This window comes from Arvicanthis niloticus, chromosome 2 (genome assembly GCF_011762505.2).
Source record: "Arvicanthis niloticus isolate mArvNil1 chromosome 2, mArvNil1.pat.X, whole genome shotgun sequence".
NCBI lineage: Eukaryota > Metazoa > Chordata > Mammalia > Rodentia > Muridae > Arvicanthis > Arvicanthis niloticus.
In genome coordinates this window covers 89,949,256-89,969,435 of record NC_047659.1, presented here as the reverse complement: position 1 = coordinate 89,969,435, position 20,180 = coordinate 89,949,256, and the positions used below count along the sequence as shown (strand labels likewise).

The 20,180-nt window shown below is 50.8% G+C and overlaps 1 protein-coding gene across 6 annotated transcripts in view; it reads right to left on the bottom strand.

Moving 5' to 3' along the window:
* The window catches only part of Pak6 (p21 (RAC1) activated kinase 6), a 33,354-nt gene extending 13,531 nt beyond the window's left edge, over window positions 1-19,823 (bottom strand). For 2 of the 6 annotated variants that reach the window (XR_013108756.1, XM_034496578.2), the window contains exons 1-3: window positions 19,690-19,823; window positions 18,824-18,907; window positions 5,455-5,559 (exon numbers count right to left, since the gene is read on the bottom strand). The gene's annotated coding sequence lies outside the window, so the exon portion shown is untranslated. Of the gene's footprint in view, window positions 1-5,454; window positions 5,560-5,979; window positions 6,070-16,368; window positions 16,489-18,823; window positions 18,908-19,400; window positions 19,588-19,689 lie in introns of those variants that run through there. The other 4 variants (XM_076929483.1, XR_013108757.1, XM_034496579.2 and 1 more) reach the window with 4 other exon arrangements.
* Between the last annotated feature and the right edge of the window lie 357 nt (window positions 19,824-20,180).

Below are 20,180 nucleotides of genomic sequence, written 5' to 3'. Positions count from 1 at the left end.
CAGGAACCAAATTGCAGGAACAGTACATGCTCTTAACCACTGAGCCATCTCTCCAGGCCTCAAAATATTTTTAAATAGAAGAGTGATCCATGACAGCCAGTGTTGCCCAGGCTGCATGAGTGAGACTTAGGCAATCCATAGCCTCTGCCGAGGACAGCTGCTTGGTCAGAGGTCTTCAACTTGGCATCTAGGGCCTCTATCCCACATATTTCCGAGAGCCCTGAGAGCGCAGTTGCTGCATTTGCCACCATGCTGGGGTGTTCAATCAAATCAGGCTATGCCAGTCTTCAAATGTCACCACTCTATTCATCCAACGAGGAGCTAGCTAGCACCAAAGACGAGCAGGGCAGGAGTTTCCTCCCAAACCATACTTTCCCTTCTGCCTAGCCTGAGAGAGAGAGAGCGTGGCCTCAGACCTGATGTAGAAGTAGGCAGACACAAAGTGGCTGGCCTCTCCCCTTCTGTCAGACACCAGCTCTAACCCAGAAGAGGGAGGCTGGCTGAGGATCAGACTTCAGGCTAGGCATGCACTATGATGTTTGAGGCATGCTTTCAATATTACCTTCCAGCTCTCTGACCCATAACTGGATCTGAGCAGGGTGCCCATTGCTAGGAGGGCTGACTCCAGCCAATTCCAGTTAGAAAAGGAGGCTCCTTTGGCAGGGAGCCTAGCAGAAAGAATGTAGCAGTTCCTGGCAGGAGGTTTCTGGGTGAAGTGCTGCCATATGCAGTAAACCCAATAGTGCTGGTGTGACCGTTCGGGAAGCCACAGGCCTGGGACCACGGAAAGAGGCATTGGAGTCCAAGAAGATGTGAAGACTCAGAAGAATCAGAAAAGGTCAGAGATGTTGAGTATCTGTCAGGCCTTTTCTGAGGGCTAGCAGCTCTGTAAGGGAGTAATCAGCTTTCATCATCTAGATGACGCGGCTCAGGAGAGCAGAGCCTGCCCCAGATCACAGAAGCAGGAAATGACTGTGTATGTGTGAGGTGGGGTGGGGACTAAACCCAGATCAGATGAGCCCTGCTGTAGGCCTATGCCCACCCATGCATGCATGGTGAGCAGTGCCGTATCTACACCTACCTCTGCATGGTGAGCAGCGCTGTATCTACACCCACCTATCCACAGTGAGCAGTGCCGTCCCTATGCCCACCCATGCAGTGAGCAATGCTGTCCCTATGCCCACCTATGCAGTGAGCAATGCTGTCCCTATGCCCACCCATGCAGTGAGCAATGCTCTGCTAACGATCTTGGAATTCTTCACCAGCACGCAACAGGGTCTAGCTAATGGCCCAATGAAAACAATGGAAGTCTAAAGTGGGAGGGACAGGGCCTTCTCCCTCCACATGACCTGGGGCTTGTCTGAGCCCAGGTAAGCAGGGCTACCCTGACTTGTACGCTCTCCCTTACCTTATATGGAACCAGAACGTTTTGTACTCTGTAAGGGGTGGGCAAAATGTTTTCTAAAGGTTTCACTAGGGACCCTGATTACTGGGAACTGGCATATTAAAAACAAAGCCCCTGGGGGTGGCAACCATAGACTTGGCTCACAGGGGAGTGGGCAGAGTTCCACATTTGATGCCATCATTCCACAGGGACAAAGAAAAAACAGTTCAAGCATCCACTTGGAGGATGAGAGGGTAGCTCTCAAACTGCTGCTCCCAGAGGAAACAAGACAACACAGCCAGCTCCTCACAGATCCAGGACAGAGCTATAGAGGAAAGAAACCTAACAGCAGAGACCTTGGGATTACGTCTGTTGTAACTGCTATTTGCAATCACTTTGGGGTCCTATCTTGGATCAATACCAGTTGTTCTAACCTAACAGCCCTGCTTTTACCAGGAGTGAGTGTCCAGTGTGGTCACCCACCTTACCCTGCCACACCTGGCTTTGGATGACTTTAGGTTTCTGCACTTTGAATACCTTTCAAAAAAAGCCACTAAAGGGATTCAGGGAAGGGACCACAGGCTGAGAACAAGTGTGAGAGGAGCAGGATGTGAAGCTCCTGGGAAGGGCACTGAGCAGGTTAGATTAAGTTACTTATACAAGTGAGGTCTAGGGTACTGGAAGGATGCTGGGAATCACAGAACAGTGAAGGACACCCAGCTCAGGTGCCCGTGACATAGTGGGGAGTAACGGCCCAGTTTCCTCACAAGGCTTCAGGCCATGCTTCTTGGAGCTCTTGTCTAGGGCCCTAAGGCTTGGCAGGAATCTTGGAATCTGTGGCCTTGACCTAATCTTTAGGTCTCAGCCTTTGTATCCATTGCTGATGGGAGAAGAAATTCTTTCCCTTTGGCCAGCTTCTTCAGGCAGAGAAAGAAAAGAGCAGCCTGTTCTTACTAACGGAGATGTTAGAGTGATTTTTAACAAGAATCTCTCAGGCTTGAAGGGCCAGGCTCTAGGCTGAGCACCTTGAATTCAAGATCTGTATCCACTGGTCTGAGAGAGCCCTCTTTACTTTCTATCACGGAGATAAAGAATGAGGTGGCCACACAAACTAAATTACTTGCCCAAAGAGAGCAGCAAGGAAAAAATGGGTCCTTAGACCTGAGGCAAATTTGGCTACAGTCAATCGTCAGGACCCCACCCCATCCAAGTGGTGTTTCTCAAGATTTCTTGAGGAAGGGCCTACTTCAAAAAGCAGACTGCAAGACAGAGACAACCTTCCTGGATTCTATTTCTGTTCTACTTAGAAATGTACCCCTTGTAGCCCCCCCCTCCCCCGCTCCGTGTGAGCTTCCTTGAAACTCACCTTGGGTCCAGCATCCCACCCCCCTAGGAGGAATGGTGGCCCTCCTCAGCCCCCACGTTGGAAATTTCTAGGAACAGAAGATGGTTTCAATTGTCTTGTTGGCCTCGAAGATTTTCCTTAGTCCTTACTTTCTGAAGTTTACCTACATATCAAATTATATCATTTACCTTTGGGGAAGGTAAGCTTGCTTCTTCCAAATAGATGCTGGTTATCCTGCCCCAGAGGAAGAGATGCCCACTGACCTACCCTTCTTCCTCTACCCAGATTTCTATCCCCATGGCATTCCCAAGAGGAGTCCAGCTGGGCTCTGCTTAAGTATGTTCAGCAACTGGGAGCTCCTGTCCCTGCCCAGGCCTGTCTGGTCCCCTTATTTCTCAGCCTCCACTAGGGTCCAGGCCTGCCCTTCGTTTTTCTATACATGCCCTGAGAGTCAGAAAAGGTGGCACCCAGCTTCCTATTCTGATTTCCCAAACCACACTAGGAGGACATTTCACCTGCGTTTTGCTCAGTTGCTACCTTCACAACGAGACCTAAGACTTAAGCTATGACTCTCTGCTGGCTTTGTAGAGCTCCATAGGGCCATGGTGCTAAACTATAGAAAGTCCCAGAAAGCTGAGCAGGACACAGAGGTTCTGTTACCCACCTGTGTGACCCAGGGAGAAGAAGTGGGTCTAAACCTTCCTACCATTCCCACACTACAGGCCTGCAGAGAATCCCAGGGGAGAGATAATGGGCTGTTGTTTAAAAGAATACAATGATGAAGCTCATTCCGTAGCTACGGTCAACACTCCTGCTGAATGAGAGGTTGAAGAGCAGGCTAGTCAGCTCCCGACAGTCAGTATTGACTTGGGCCTTGTCTGGGCCTCGTTCCAGACGGTTCTGACAGTGCTGTGGTCCAGCGGCTGCTCACACTAGCCCAGCTCTCTGACCTCTGTGTGCTATGCCCAGAGTGTCAGTCTTGTCCCATCCTGCTTCTGGTGCAAGATTCAAGACAGCACTGGGCTGTCCTGGGCATGAGGCTCTAAGTTGGGCACTGCCTCTAAGGAGAATGAAGAATGACATTTCTTCAGGGTGCTACAGACCAGGGTCCTTCTTACTGTCAGCTTTCAGTGAATTTCGAGTAGAAGCCCTGGTCCTCAGTACCCTTCCAGAAGAACTTCAGCAGAAGCCCCAACCACAAGACGGTTTTGCATGTTTATAGCCCTTAGCTTTCCACATCTGTTTTGTTGACGTCCTTGTTTTATGTTCAGAACCACTGTGAGGTAGGTGGAACCTGCTTTGCCAGGGTCTCTCTACATAGACTACACTGTCCTAGAGCTCACTATGTGGACTAGGCTGGTCTTGAACTCACAGAGCTCTTCCTGCCTCTGCTCCCCAATTATAATGCCATCCTGGGTGCTTTCAAGTCTTTTATCTATGGTCTGTGCGGCCATTCTAGGCTCCATGTTACAGATGGAGAAACTGAGGTTCTGAGAAAAGCTGCTCTCCTTGATTATACGTGGAGAGGTGGGATGCAAAGTTTCTCTGACTCCAAGCTCCTCCACCAGGAGGAGTACCAGAGGCGTCAAACAGCCTGCTCTGTCACTCAGCTACCTACGAGCATAGGTGGACACAGAAGCCACAAGCCAAAGACTCCTGATGTCCCCAAAGTACCCAAAGTAACAATACGCTCAGGTCAGGCCATAAACATGTGAGAACGCATGCGAATACATACCGATTGCTGGCCTGTCTGTGAAGCCGGATCTCCTAGATATAGTCCCTTCCCCCGTGCTAGAGATGGTGAGTTAGGGCCCCCTATTATTTACCTTCCTTAGATTCTCTCTCTGCCTTGGTTTTATGTCTATCATTTGGCTCTAATGCCCTCCAAATTATCTTGCTGAGTGGACCACATTGTTCTCAAAAGTCCCCAGCTCAAGGTAGCTTTAAATCCTTCTAGCTGAAGGCTGGTGAGGTACCTTCTTGGGCTGTCGAACATTAGCCATTCCAGTTTCACATGGACTCGACATTTGGCACTGAACCCCTCTTTACAGACATGAAAACGTTTAGGAGGAAAATCAACTGCCTAAATAATCCACAGCAAAGTGGGGGTCTGAGCCCACCACCATTTGGTTCCAAGTATGTTCCCAGCCCACAGTTCAATATATGGTGGTGCAAAATAAGCTGATCTGGACCAGGGACCGCTCCCCACCTTACACAGAAAAAAAGCCAAAGAACTTAAAAAGCACCAGAACATGGCAAAAATACAGAGAATGTAGCTCACATCCCCGGAACTCTTGTGCCTTAGCCCCTGGTGTTCCCGGTAGCAGAATGAGCTGGAGCCTGTTACCAGGGCTTCCTGCACTGATTAGCACAAACTTGGGTTCGCTACCGCCTTTCTTGTCTGGAAGCCTCTTGCATGCATTCTGTGAGCCTGAACTGTGGGACACTGCGTTGCTCAGCGGGTGATCAAACCTGATGTTGACATCAGAGGCTGGGCCCAAGACTGGGCGGGCCATTTGACTCCCTGCTGGCCTACCATGTGCTGGAAGAGGTGGCAAATGACTTATCTGACACATGCTATGGATTGAGAAATGGCACCTCCACAGGCTACTGCTACTGTCTAACAGTACCTGGAGGAATCCAGCTCAGGAGAGCACCCTGCCCTCCCACCGTCCCTCCCGACCTATCCCCTAGGAAGGTCTGGAGCAGGAGGCCCCTCACTCACCTACTGTGGCCTTCTCTCCTCTCCTTTCTCCCTTCTGTGGTCAGCTCTCTAGAGCATGGAGGTGAGGGAAGATCCCAGGACCTTACAGGGCCAGTCTCTGCCGACCTAGGAAGAAACACACTCTGATCAATGTAATTAAGTGTCCCCGCGGATTCTGCGACTGGCTGGAGTCCAGGACGTTGGGAACCGCACCCCTCCCTTCTAGCCACAGAGCGAACTCGGGTGCCTGCTGAGCCGCAGAGAGTGGGGCTGGAGAGGTGGGGGAGGGGGCGCAGCGCCGCTTCGGAGGTCGCCCTTGTCCCTGCGCGCTCGGTCCCGTGCGGCGCTCACGCCGAGGTGGGTCGCTGAGCCCGCGTGCCGGAGCTCAAAGGCCCCTAGGAGCTGCGGCGAGCCATCCCCGAACTTCGGACACTGAGAACCCGGGGCAGGGGCCGTGCGTGCGCGGCCAGTCTGTCCCCTAAGGAGTCGTAATCCCTGCTCGGGTCCCGGGGATTCCCGGTCCGCCGCGTGGCCCCAGGCACCCACCTGCCAAGCGGGAAGCCGCGGAGAGCCCCGAGAGGCCGCGGGAGCCGGGCCCGCCCTCCGCGGGAGGGACCTCGGCGCGGGCACGGCAAGGAGGGGCGGCAGCACGTCGGTGCGACGCCCGCTTCACCTGGCGCGGAGTTGGACTGCAGGGTGTGGCTTCAGGTGGGACGCCGACAGCGCGGGAGCTCCGGAGAGATCGCCAGGGGCGCTCCGGGCTCGACCTAAGGGGCGGCTGCATGCCCACCGCCCTCCCTCCAGTAGCTCGGCCCCAGCCCCGCCGACCACCGCCTGCCAACCGCGACCTCCCCGCGGCGGCAGGCCAAGACCCGGATTATCTACTAAGCGGCTGTTGTGCAATCAGCTCGTTAAATTGCTCGCAAATGCCTGTTTTGGAGCCCCGAGTCCACTCTCCAAGATGTGCCCACTCGCACGTCTCTCAGGGCCCGATCCGGAGCCCCGAAATCCCGCATCTTGGCTTGCTTGCCAGTCTGGACAAGTTCCCCAGCTCTGCGACTGTCCTGGGGTGGCCTCTTTGTGCAGGCAGGAGAGAAGGATATAAAGGGATTCCAATTTCTTTGCCATCCTGGCTTAGTCCTGAGAACTTTATGTGGCTTTAAGATAACAGGAAAGGGACTTTGGGGGAGAGATCGGTTCCAGCAGCTTGGCACTCGGAAACAGAATTCTAGGTCCCTGCAAGAGCCCTCTACCTGGCTTGGGGGAGCAGTGGCCACCTGCCACCTATCTGTCTCCTCCCCAAACAAGGAATGGAAATGTCCTTCCCTTGAGCTCTCGGAGAGAACTATACTTGCTGAGTGCTAAGGGGATTCTGGTTTAGGAATATGTGACATTTGGCACCCAAGGGGCTATGTGACTGCTGGTGTCACTGACAGGAATATGGACACAGGACAGTACAGGACTGCTTCTTTTGCCACCATTGCTGGTATCTTAAACTTTGTTTTTTAAGTGACATCATGCTTGCCGCCTATTTTTTTTTTTTTTTTTTTTTTTTTTTTTTGCTCACAAATTCTTTAGCCCTATGTGTTTATTTCTGATTAAGTCATCTGCGTTGTGGGCTGTGTAACTTACCTAGAGTTTATGACAGGGTTCCCACTAACCAGCATGAAGGTGATCCATGGGAACTTGCCAGACCCACAAAGGCCTATGCCCTGTCTGGTTGCCCCTCAGACCTCCATGCCCTCTGCTGTACTGGAGAAGGCATGGCACCAGGCTTACGTGCAGTGAAAGGTTAATATAGAAGCTTCCGCAGCTGATCACAGGTTTTGGTCACCCGCCCAACACATACATGCACATTTTGTGACTCTTTGCTCTCTCCTTTACCTCTGTGTCTTTGCTAAGTGGGTTCTTTTTCCTTTGTACATGATAAGCAAAACCCTGACTTCTGTGGCCAGCCAGGAAGCTGCCCAAGTCCCTTGCAATGATACAAATGGCTTCCCCTCAGATCTCTGGGGCCTAGGTACTTGTCTGGTGTTGGCTGTAGGAAGAAGGTTGTGCTGTGTGGAAGGAAGGATTGGTTGGTGTGTGTTTGAAATGAACTACAAACCAAAGCTGGGAAGAAATGCAGCATTGAATCTAGAACCAACACCCCAAATTGCTTTTTCCTGATTCACAAGTGTACATGTGAACTACTTACTATCTTTTAATAAAATACCTTTATACGCTAAAACCATGGCTCTAAGCATGAATTTTGAATTGTTGAACTACAATAAGATATGAGTATTAGAATATTATCAGAAATTTGGTCTGAATCAAGGATTACATTTCCCAGAGTAGATATCAGCCAAGTCTCATCCTTTCCTTACAGGGAATGGTTTAGAAAACTCTGGGTTCCCCCTCTACCCTTGGAAGCTGAACTGAGAACTGGGGCCTCAAGAAAGGCAGGGGCTCCCAAGCAAGATGGACCTGGTAATGACTCCTCTGTTGGTGAAGTTAACCAAATCTGCTGTCGGTAAGATTTGCTAGAGAAAAGTTCCCATGCTCGGTACAGAACTACACTGGGGGACCCAGGCGTGCGGTCCAACACACACCAAACCGTTTCTACACTTCCCACTTTACACAAGTTCAGCTTCACTAGGTTGGGTGATGCCCAGCAGGTTGTGGTGACTGGGATCTGCAGGGTAGATTAAGGAACTGATTCCCCCGTGTCTCTTTTTCCCTCCTCTCTGTGCTCCTCTGATCCATGCCCAGCTCAACCATGCTTCAGAGGACTACAGTGTGGAAAGTCCTAGCAACGGATGAAAGAGTGTTGCCTCCAGTGTGCATGCAGCTCACTCCGGGCCTCTCTCCCCCATGGTGGTGTCAAGGATATGGGACAACAGGCACACACTCCCCTGAGGAGACATGACATGGTCTCTGACATGGGTCTGTTGCTGAGGGAGTGCAGGGGCCATGTCCACACATCAGGCAGGAGCTTTGGAGAAAGCACAGGTAACACCAGGAGAAAGGGCTCTTGGACTATCTGCCAGTCAGCCAGCCAGAGCAGTCTTCAAGTGCCTCAGGGTGGCAGATGGGGTGGGGTGAGCACTTCCCAGTTCTCTGACAGCCAGTGGCTGTCGGGCCTGTTGTAACATCTGACAGGCACAGCTAGGGCTGTGAGCCCAGGTTAGGGCCAAAGAGGGAAGATATGGATCAACTTGTGGTTTAGAAATACAAACACATTATCCTTCCCGGCACCTTTCTGCTCAGGACTTGAAACGCTTCCTAGGAACCAGGAGCTTGCTAACAAGCTCCCTGCGAGTTTCCTATCTCTGGATACCTCAGCTCCCTAAGAGTAGTAATCAGACCTGCCAATTACTGAATGCTTCCTGTGGGCGGAGCCCTGACTGTAGCTCTTAGCATACACTGTCTTATTTGGTCTGCATGATAACCCTGTGTGGAAATGCCATACTATTATTCTTACTTTACAGGTGATGAAACTGAGGTACACTGTGGCTAAGAAAGGACTCATAATTCCTGCGTAAAGCAAATATGTAGGTCGTCCCCCCCCCCCCCCACTTACCTATTCGTAGTTTGTGATCTAACCAGTGTAAAAAGTTATTAAGAGGCAGGGTCTTAAAAGTGTTTAGCACCTAAAGGCCCTGTAACTACCCTAGTGGTTAACCCCAGCCAACATTTGGGAGGCAGATGTATCTCTGTGAGTTTGAGGCCAGCCTGGTCTTAGCAAGTTCTAAGACAGCCAGGGCTACAAAGAGAAACCCTGTCTCCAAAAACAAACAAACAAACAAACAAAAAACACTACCAAAGTAACTCCTGGCTAGCAGGGAAACATTCTAAAGAGAAATACCTGTGCCCCTCCCTTCCAGCTATCAGTCTGTGAGGTAGTGGACCACAAGGAATTATGATTTTCTGCTTGAATTCCTTTCTAAGGGAAAGGATAAGCGGAAGCCCTGGTGCCAGCCAGAACTTGCCTCCCAGGGAGGGACTTCGTACAGATCTGACAAGCCGTCCACCCACCTAGCAGGATGTTGCTGAGACAGAGATGGGCTCTAAAGTGCAGAACCACACACTGACAACAAGGACTGGTTTGTTATACACTCTTACTGCTCTCTATTTAAAGCCAAACCTGTCATACTCCTGAAGATGGACTTAGTGGGGGTGGGGGTGGGGGTGGGGGTCATTGGATCCCCCTTCCGATCCTCTTCCCAGTGTGGCTATATTGCATAAATCTTTTTTTCCCCTTCACTCCCAATTCCCACTACTCCTTTATTTAACTGGTCCTATATCAGTGAGGTGGCTGAGCCTAGCTTGTTGGGGCTGCCAGAGCACAGGCTTCTACCCTAAAAGACTCAGAACATATCATGAGTGAGATTAGTGCCCTACACAAGAGCCCCCGGAGTAGGCCCATCTCTGGTCACCTGATGTTGTTATGAAAAGACAACCACTTATAAACCAGGAAATGGGTCTTCACTGAACATCAAATCTTCCAGCACCTTAACCTGGGACTTCTGAGTTCTCAGAATCAGGAGAAACGGTTCTTCACTGAACATCAAATCTTCCAGCACCTTAACCTGGGACTTCTGAGTTCTCAGAATCAGGAGAAACGGTGTGGTATATAAGGCATGTGGTCAGTGGGATTCTGTATAGCAGCCAGTGGTCTAAGCCGGTTACTGAGTGAAGAAGCTGCATGTTTATGACACAGGTATAGATGCTCAGAAGTTCCTGAGGCTAAGGACAGTCTAAACAAGTGGCAGTGGGAAGAGGCCACCTTATACCACTACTCAGGAAGGGTGAGTCCCGTACAGTGGCTATCTCCAGCCAGAATCTGAAGAGGGCAGGAGAGCCTTCATATGTGCAAGGCAAAGGTGGTCACCAAACTACTGCTAGGAACCAAGCACTGGGTCTCACCAGTCAGGAGTCAACATCATGCCTGAAGACCCTGATTCACACTCTCTGTCCATCACAGACCCAAATGGACTTGGTGAGTCCCACTCTCAGAGACTACTGGGGAGGCAGGCACTGACACACTGCACACTGTAGGGAGGAGGAGGGGTCCTGTGGAAACTGGGCTCTAGGAGGGGCAGCAGACCTGCTCCTGGAACTCCTAGCCCTCTCTTCTAGGATATTCTACATCTATCTCCTTCTGCTCTGGGATTGGTTCTAGCTATTGCCTTTTCCATGACAGCCCATCCATGAGTTTACTGATGGAACAAGAGCACAGTGCTTGGCTCTAAGGGTCTGGCGGTGTGAGTTGGGAGAGCTAACTTTGTCAGACATTTGGGTCCTCCTGCAGGAGGAGGCAGACAGAGTCTAGCTTTAGAAACCACTGATTCCTGCAGGACTGTAGCCATGACCTCAGCTTTGGTTTCCTGATGTGGATAGTGGGGGAAACTTTGCTCCCTTCTTTTGGGAGGATGAAGTGATGGGGTCTAAGCATTGGGATTCAGGCGTCCTTAGGGCCAGTACCTCCAAATAGTGAACACACCTGATGAAAGAGCAAGAAGACCACACACACACACACACACACACACACACACACACACACACACACACACACACATATATATATATATATATATATATATATATATATATATATACACACACACATGCACGCACGCACGCACACACGCACGCGCACACACACACACAGTGTATTCACACATCTTCCATAAAGATCAGTCAAGCCCATTGTGGTATGTCATAGGGCAGAATCCCAGGATTCTTCCAGAAGATAAACTGCCTGCTACTCAACCAATTCAACAGGTCTATCTACTCTATAGCCTAGAAAAGAACCCAGCCCTCCTAACATCCAGTTATTGTTCGGAGAAGTCCAAGGGTGCCCACCTGATGGGACCATCCATCCATTTGCTGAGGGGACAAGAACTCAGACATACTGGCCTCACCCATAACAGTCTCTCAGTCTCTCTCAGTCTCTCTCTCTCTCTCTCTCTCTCTCTCTCTCTCTCTCTCTCTCTCTCTCTTTCTGTCTCTCTGTCTCTCTGTCTCTGTATCCCTCTCTCTTTCTCTTTCTCTCTCTTTCTCTCTGATTACTTTTTCTCAAATTCTGACCTTTTCTAGACTGTTCTCCAAACAAAAACTGGCAGTGGGAGTTCACTTCAACTATCCAGACCTTCCCAAGGGACCTGTACCCTGAGATAAGCCATTCAGTAAGATTGGCCTCTCTGCAGACCATGGCACCCTTCCTGGGTACATGGACTATGAGCTAAGCCATCCTGGGAAGGCCTAGGGAACAAAGCTATCTCGACAGTGGGGACACTTGCTTTAGAGACATGATGAATTCATTTAATATCTTCTTGCTACAGTTTCTTTGCAGGCTCTACTATTAATGGCCTCCAAAGTTCCATCCAAATGCCTTTTGCTGGTGCTTCAGCTCACTAGCTCCCACTGCTACTGGCTGAACTAACCGCTGGAAGGCCCCTTGAACAGAACCCCTTCATTATCCTTTCTTTCTCTTGGACCTGCAGTTGCTACCTCAGGTCTGAGGCTGAGGGAGGGCCATGGCTGTAGCCCTTGGGTCTGGCTTTCAGGGAGCCACAGATGGTGATAGTGTGGGAGTCACGGAGGAGACTCCACTGTACCTGGACAGATGAGGACCGAAGTTTCTGAGGGTGCATGATGTTGCCCTCCCCAAGTACCATCCCAATTCTTTGAATAGGAAACTATACTTAGGTGTAGTTGCATGAAAGTCATAGGGTCTGGGCTGTGTGACCACTGGGAACTCTGACCACTAGGTTGATATCTGGATGCATGGCTTGTTTAACTGCTACTTGGCTGGTCTGTGCTTGACTGACTGACTGACTGTTCTCCCTGGGTATTTCCTTTTCTGGCTCTTTGGTACATACTGGGCAAAGCTCCTGTTTGCTTACTGGAACATTCCTGTGAATACTGACAGGGTGGGTCCTGATCATACCATTGCCACACCCATACCTGCACCCCAGCTTAGCTGGTGGATGGTGGGGAGGTGTCCCCCATATTGCCCTTAAATGCTTTGTAGAGTCCTGAATATTTAATTTTCCTGCTCCATCTGCTGTGAATCTGGCTCTATCCTTCCCATGGGCTAACACTTCTACCTCAGCCCTCCTTTCTGAATATTGGGCACACCTTCTTCTTCCAGAAAGTTCTACCCTAAAATCTTCTTGCCTGCCCCAGACCTGCTGCCATGGGGACCATGCTCCTCCTCCTGAGAACTGACCACTGATGGTGATGATTGCCACTTACATTCCTTCTTCTGGGCTAAAAAGATGGCTCAATGGGCACAGTCCATACTGTGCAAGCGTGAGAACCTGAATTCAAACCCTGTCCCCTGCCAAAACCCACATAAAAGGCCAGCTATGGCCCAGCACAGTGTATCCTTAGCTCCTGGGGCAAGCAGAAGACAGATAGACCCCCAGGACTTACTGGCCAGGTAGTCTAGCTGACATAATGAGTTCCAGGTTCAGTGAGATACCCTATCTCGAAGCGGGATGCTGGAGAGATGACTCAACACTTGAGTTCTTTTGGCACTTCCAGAGGACACAAAGTTCAGTTCCCAGCACTCATGTCAGGTGGCTCACGACTGCTTGTAAGTACAGCTCCAGAGGATCCACCACCTCTTCCGGCCTGGGCCTGTACACACATGTTGGTGTCCACAGACACACACATAGGAAACTAAATCAATCTCTCTCTCTCTCTCTCTCTGTCTCTGTCTCTCTCTGTCTCTGTCTCTCTCTGTCTCTGTCTCTCTGTCTCTGTGTCTCTCTCTCTGTCTCTCTTTCTCTCTGTCTCTCTCTCTGTCTCTGTGTCTCTGTCTCTCTGTCTCTCTCTCTGTCTCTCTCTCTCTGTCTCTCTCTCTCTCTGTGTGTGTCTCAAAAAAAGTAAGATAGAGAAGTAATTGAGGAAGACAACAATGTCAGTCTTTGGCTTCCTCATGGGTCAGTTGAGCACATCAGCATGTAATACATGACAGATGGACAGACAGACAGACAGACACACACACACACACACACACACACACACACACGAGAATATATACTAGTGAAGAGATCCCCCTCCCCACATGCCTCCTTTCCCCTCTGCCCAGATTCTCTCATTCCCAGATATGCTTTTCATTGCCCCCTTCTTAGCCTGTGATACGTCCTGGGACACAACAGAACTTGAGTCAGTCCACTTTCAAATTGGTTAGGTCTGTTTATTGGCCAGTGGCCTAGTGTAGTGCCCAGGAATGATATCTGTCCTTGAGGAATACTTGGTTAGTAAACACAGGCCAGACTGAGGCCCTGTGCTGAGCAGAATGCAGGGTGAGCCAGCCAGCCCAGGCCCCTGCAAGAACAACATGCACAGAGGAGGCACAGGGACCTGTCAACCGTCCCACTGTCAGGCCAAACCACCTTTCTCAAAATCATCAAGCTACCAGCTGTACCTGCCTGCTGCTGGTCAAGAGAGGCAGGGCTTCTAGTTAGCAGGGTGGCCTCAGGACCCCCCTTCTCTCTCGGCTGGTTTTCCTCTATACATCAATGAGAGTTGGATTAAATATTGTCAGAGAACCCCTCCTTTGTCTTGAAGGTGCTGCAGTGTCTAAGAGGGCCAGCTCATTTACAGGTTGCCTTTCCTCTCCTGGGCAATCTGTACTGTGGCCGAATGGTCCCCTAGCTCCTTCTACCTCAGTACCTTCTTGAACAATTCCACATGATGCTTCATTTGAAGCTGAAAGAAATAAAATGAAGCTGGAGGTGTTCCAGGCCAGGAAACCAAACTACAGAACCAGTCCTCCCAGTTTTAACTCTGCTGATGCCTGAGCTTCTGGGAGTCCCAGGATGCCGTGTAGGCAGCCTTGAGCAAGGTGACTGGTTTGTTGCTATTTGCCCTGGGGGGAGAGTAGGCTGGGCTCCTGCTGCACTGAGATCAGAGGCCAGAACAACACACAGCTGACTTGAGGTTTCTGCATATACTTTTTTGTGCACTCAGGGAAGCCTTTTCCAAGCTCTGGGTAGCCTGAAGTGAGAAGGAAGGACTCAGCCATGGTGCTCCCTCCTTAGCCAGAGGATTAGGGCCCTAGGACACAGACACAAACGCTGACCCAAGCAGAGCATCCTCAGGACAGTGCTGTCTGAATCATGAGCAGAATCAGTGCCCCAGAGAAGTCCTGATTGCCCAAAAATGGTCATCAGTATCCCTCTGTAAATACTTGGGTCTCTGAACTGCAATAATGCTATGATAAGCTTCTATAGACATTACTGACCAGTATGAGTGTTTTCTTGTTGAGGTTGAGGTCCTGTGGTCTCTTGTCCAGAGAGGAAATTTCTCCCAGCTCAACAAAAGAACTTGTCGTGTTCTGGGTTTGCCTTTGTTTCTAGGTGAAATCAGAATGGGTGGTGGTGGTGGTGGCAGTGGCGGTGGTGGCAGTGGCGGTGGCGGTGGTGGCGGCAGTGGTGATGATGGTGGTGGAGGTGGTGGAGAAGGGGGATGAGGATGAGGGGCTGGAGGTGGTATGATGGTGGTGTGGTCATAGAGGGTAGTGATGATGGTGGTGGTGGTAGTGGAGGTGGTGGAGAGGGGGTTGGGATGGAAGTGGCATGGAGGTGGTCTGGTGATAGAAGGGGGTGGTGGTTAACTTTTCCAAATGACTAGGACAGATAACATTTGGTAGGAGTTTTAAAACTTTCTGGGATTGAGCATCCCTGGTCTTTCATCAGTGGTCCTCTCCGCATGCAGCCTTCCTAGTTTTGTGTTTCAGATGGGCATAGTGAGAACATAGCTCTTCGGGAGCTGCAGCCTCCACTGGGAGAAAAGATGTCAGGTCCAGAGAAGAGGGGTACCAAGCAACCACTTACCCTCCCCACCCCTTGCATGGGCACAGCCCACTCCAAATCCTTCGGACGCTGAACTCTGAACCTCAGAAGGCACTGTTTTCAGTAGCCTGGGGATCTTTAAAGAACCCGAGCACACAGTTTGCTCTGTAGGGCAATGGATCTGGCATCGCTGTTCTAGCTTTCTTGGGCCTGGACCTGTCAGCATTATGATACCTTTGCTTCTCTCAGGGGAGGGTCTTCCACACTCACCCAGCAAGCCTTTGCTGTGTCCCTAAATAAGATGGGCCCCTTCTCTCCAGCCCCTTGCTCCTCTGATGGTTTCAGCAGTTTCTAAAGCATCCTAGCTAACCCCTTCAACAGCCCCAGCTCACAGGTGCTAAATTATCTTTGTGGGTTGGTAGAGGAAACTAAGGTGGAGAGGCATGAAAGAACTCATCCAAGTCACCAGGAGCATCAGTGCATGCCTGACACACACTATGGACTCTGCACAGTGACACACCCCAGGTCTGGGACTCATCCCTGAGCACTCTGCCTGGACCTAGAGATAGGAGTTGCTTCCACATAGTTTTCTCTCATAACACAGGGCTTTTGTGGGGGTGGGGTACATTTTTATGAAGTTCTAATTTAGGCCTGGCTCAAATTCATAAATTATTTGGACTGGATGAATCATGGGTGACAATTTCAGAGACGAGATGGACCGTCAAAGGCATAAGAAGCCATCCAATTATAACCTGGCTCTGTGGCTCCGCCATGACCCCAAGCTCAGCTTCTCTCTTCATCCCTCTATTCTGTACAAACTTCCCCAGGCCCAGAGTTCTCTTTCTCTCTTTCCTGCTCTCTCTTCCTGCGTTTGATACTCAGTAACCAGGGAATGATGAGCTGCGAGCCAGTGAGAGGTGGGGACAAGTACTGTCTGGATCTCACAGCCTACCAGGTACCACGGTCTACTGGCAATTTACCACCCCCCCAATGCAACAGGGTTGAAAGATATTTGGGTTGCCAGGGTACCACCCTTATGAGTGAATTGTTGTCTTTACACAGTATAGATCAGAGTGGGTACAGCCCTTTGTCTTTCTGCCTTCTGCCATGTGACATCTCAGTCAGCACAGAGGCTTTTGCTCACCGTGTGTCCTTTGACCTTGGACTTCCTGGCTTCTGAAACTGAGATACACATAAAGCTCCTTTGTGTGTAAATTACTCAGCAGCACATTATTGCAGGATATTTGATCGCATTGATCATAAACTAGAAAAAAAAAAAAAACGTGTTGTGTTAAGGCTCAGCCCTAGCACACACCCTTAACACCAGATCTAAATAAGTCAACCCTAGGTCAACAGGCAGGCCTTGACCAGCTGACGGGGAACCAGCTGACAGGGATGAGCATAAGTAAACAGAAAGGAGGGTCTTTGAGTCAAAAGGTATTTAAGACAGCATGGAGAAGAAGAAGGAGCTTTCCCCTCTGGGATGTGGGTAGAGTAGGAAGGTTAGCTGGGTGCTGCTTCTCTGGCCAGCAAGCTTTCACTACAGTGTCTGGCTCCCCAGTCTTCGTTTGGTAAACCGAACAGCTGGGATTTTGTGTTTAAAAACAACACAGAAACAATGCATGTACTATGTTGTAGTAGCACATACAGACAAGCCTCCTTCTTCTCATTGGTCCCATTCTTTACTTATTCCTTTCTGGACCCAGAGTCTAAGTTATCATGAAGGTAGAGTGTGTGTGTGTGTGGGGGGCCTTGGGGTTGACAGTTTCCCAGGTTATGCATATAGCTCATATACAGAGGAGGGCCAACCTTGGCTAAGAGGTTTCCATTTTGTGCCCTGCTTTGCTAGCTAGCCCACTTCTACCAGGAGACTCACAGAAATGAGCTCTTTTTTCAAGCTGCCTGCCTGCCACGTCTGGGTACAAAATGCCTGATGGTAAGGTTTGCAGGGCCAAGCACTGCCCAGGTCTGACCCCCTGCTCTACTGCTGGGTGCTCCCACTGACATCTGGATGGCAGCCACTAGGAAAGGCTTTGTTTTCAGCCACAGGTCTCCCAGAAACCCCTCCTGCCTTCTGCGAGGGAGATATACTGCACTGGGGGAACCTCTGGGCCACTCGGGCCATCTAGTATCTTGGCCTATTTCTTGACTGGCTCTGCCAGTCCTCTGTGCCCAGGATCTCCCACAGAGACAGATATGTCAGAAAGCAGCCCAAAGGCTTTACTGAACCCTCCTAAGACCCCAGCAGACCTTCCATCTCCCGGTGGCCTGGCTTCTACCCTAGGCTTCCTCCTGGCCAAGCCAGCTGCCTTCCTAAGGGACTACTGTTTGCTTGCATATTCCCTAGCATCTGCCATTCTGCTCATTTCTGTTCAGTTCTGCAGACCTGGAGGCTCCCAAGGTTAAGAGTCACCTTCTGGGAGGAAACAAGAAGCCCTTCCACAGCTGGGTAGTTTTCCTCATCCTGGAATCAGGTATAGAAGATACTATAGTCTCCTCCTGACTGTGGTACTTTGTGTTCTCTCTCCCAGGACAGGAACAGTGTTGGTCATCCTGAGGAAAACTGCATGGAGCAGGCTGGAACCCCACTGGCCTGCACCTTCCCTGTGCCTGACAAATCTCAAATGCACTCAGTGTATGTGGGTGGAGGAGGGATCATCAGAAAGGTTATGAAGTTCCTATAGGCCCTGCAGGGGCTTAGAGTTTCTACCCAAGTAAAATACTTCTAGAAGGGTTTATTCTTGGAGCCAAGTCCCTTGGTGCCCTTGACATTCAAGTTCCCAGGCTTATCACCAGAAAAAAAAAAAGTGGGTAGAAATGCTTACAGAGGGGTACCCCTCTTGACCCAAAGTTCAATCCCTGATCTTAACTAGGTGAGCTCCTAAGCCCACCCCAGGAACTCAGTTTTTATCATAACCAACTTAGGGAAAGATACCTCGCCTTCCCCCAAAGAAATGCAAAATTCTCTGACCTTGGCACTCTACACCAGTGGCTGCACGGCATTAGCCTGGCTCCCTGGAGCATGGACTTGAGTTCCTGGGCCTAATGAAGCCCACAAGCCCAGAACCCTGAGCAGAAGCGGAGAGCCCAAGCAAAACTAAGGGTAAGCACTAGCTTGCCCCCTTTCCCGGGCAGGCCCCTGGCCCTGGCTTCATGCTGACTTTCAGAGTCAGAGTCTGCCAGGTTAAGTTCAGGTTAAGTTCAGGGCACCAGTGGAGAACATGAACCCAGTAGGCAGAGGACGCACCATAAATATTTGTGGAATGACTACATGAGGGGCAGGTGAGAAGGGCTTCTTGGAAGGAGTCCTGGTGGCCCTGGCTTGGTCTGGCAGGAGCAGGAAGCAAACACAGGGACTGTAGAAACAAGCCCAGAGCCAGAAACTGGTTTCCACCAAGCTGTTTCAAAATCTACCTGAAGAGGGAGGGGGTGGCCACCAGTCAGGCAGCCTCAGGGGTCTTTAGTCCAAGAGTGCACAGCTTTTTTGTGAACACGGAGTTAGCTTCTTTGACCTAGGTGAGGAGTGACTACAATATATGGACATCTTGTCCCCAGCTCAAGAATCCAGAGTCTGCTGCCACAGTGGAGACCTCCCTTACCTTGGCACTCCTTCTGGGCAGCTGGGCCTCACCCTCTCCCACTGCAGGTTGGTGCTTGTCTGGAGCACAGAAGCTTGCTGCTACCTTTAGGCACAAAAGAAAAAAAAAAAAAAAAAAGAAAGAAAGAAAGAAAGAAAAAGAAAAACCCCAGTGATTTTCTCTTTCAGCCGCTTCTCTCCAGAAGGTCCCTGACTGGTGTCATCTTGTCTCTGTGGGTACAACCTCCCTGCCTGCAGCAGCTTACTCACTGGTGTGCCTAAAAGCCTGCCAGTTGTGTGTGTGTCGGGGGGGAACAGGGGGTTCACACCTCTCTGCCTGACACACATGGGGCATACCTGAAAAGGGGTTTCCGGGGTGGCCCCCAGCTGAGCCCCAGCCTGCTCATTGAATGTGTCTATGAGCTCAGCAGGGCCCGAGTAGGAGCTGAACAGCTCTTCCTGGGAGAGGGATAAGATCCTTGGTAGGAAGGTGTTCCCTGGGCATTCAGGGCTGTCAGGAAGACAAGCAGTGAACCGGCAGTCCCATGCCTATGAGTTTAGTTCTTAACACTTAGCCAGGCCTCAGGACCACTTCCTACCTTGGCATCTGGCCATGTCTCTGTCCTGTGGACCCAGCAAGGGCTTGGGCCTGCCTGAGCAGGCAGCTGTTCTTCATTCTGCTCAGGCCATGTATTTGGTGTCCCTTCTCCCCAGCATGCATTCAAGACTAGGCTGGCCCAGCATCAGTTAGAATCAACCGCTGTCAGGTCCCCATCCCAGCTCTCTGCTGACCAGCGGCTGTCCTCAGATCTGGCTGGGCGCATACACATTGTGACACACCCTCACCCTCTCACACACGTGGGTCACACCCAGTACAGAGCCACCTACCTGCACAGGCCTGCCTATGCCGATCCAGTCTTGCTCTCCAAAGACCAATGACCCTAGAAGCCACACGTTTTACAGAAAGATCCCCTTGAGAGGTGAGCTCAAAGGCAGCCTAGAAGGACTCCAGTCGGTGTGGACCAGACTCCCCTTCTCTCCCAGAACCTTCAGAGGACACACGGGCAGCCGGAACACCATGTCTGCTATTGTATTCTGCCAGCTGAGGTCTCTCCATGGGCATCTCTGGCTCCCTCCGCGCCTTCCATGTCCTTAGGGGGTAGTGGCAGCTTCCCGGCGAGTTCCATCTTCCTCCAAGCCAAAGTAGGGCGGGGAGAGTTAGAAGGGGCGGGCCTCAGGGACACCTCCAAGTTTTCAGCTCCCCAAATAATCAGATGCAAAGGGGGAAGGAAGAAAAGCCACGGTGGGTGGGTGACTCAGTGGCGGTGGGCCGGCTTAGTCACCTGGATGGCTGCTTGCTGCTCCCGGCATGTCAGGAA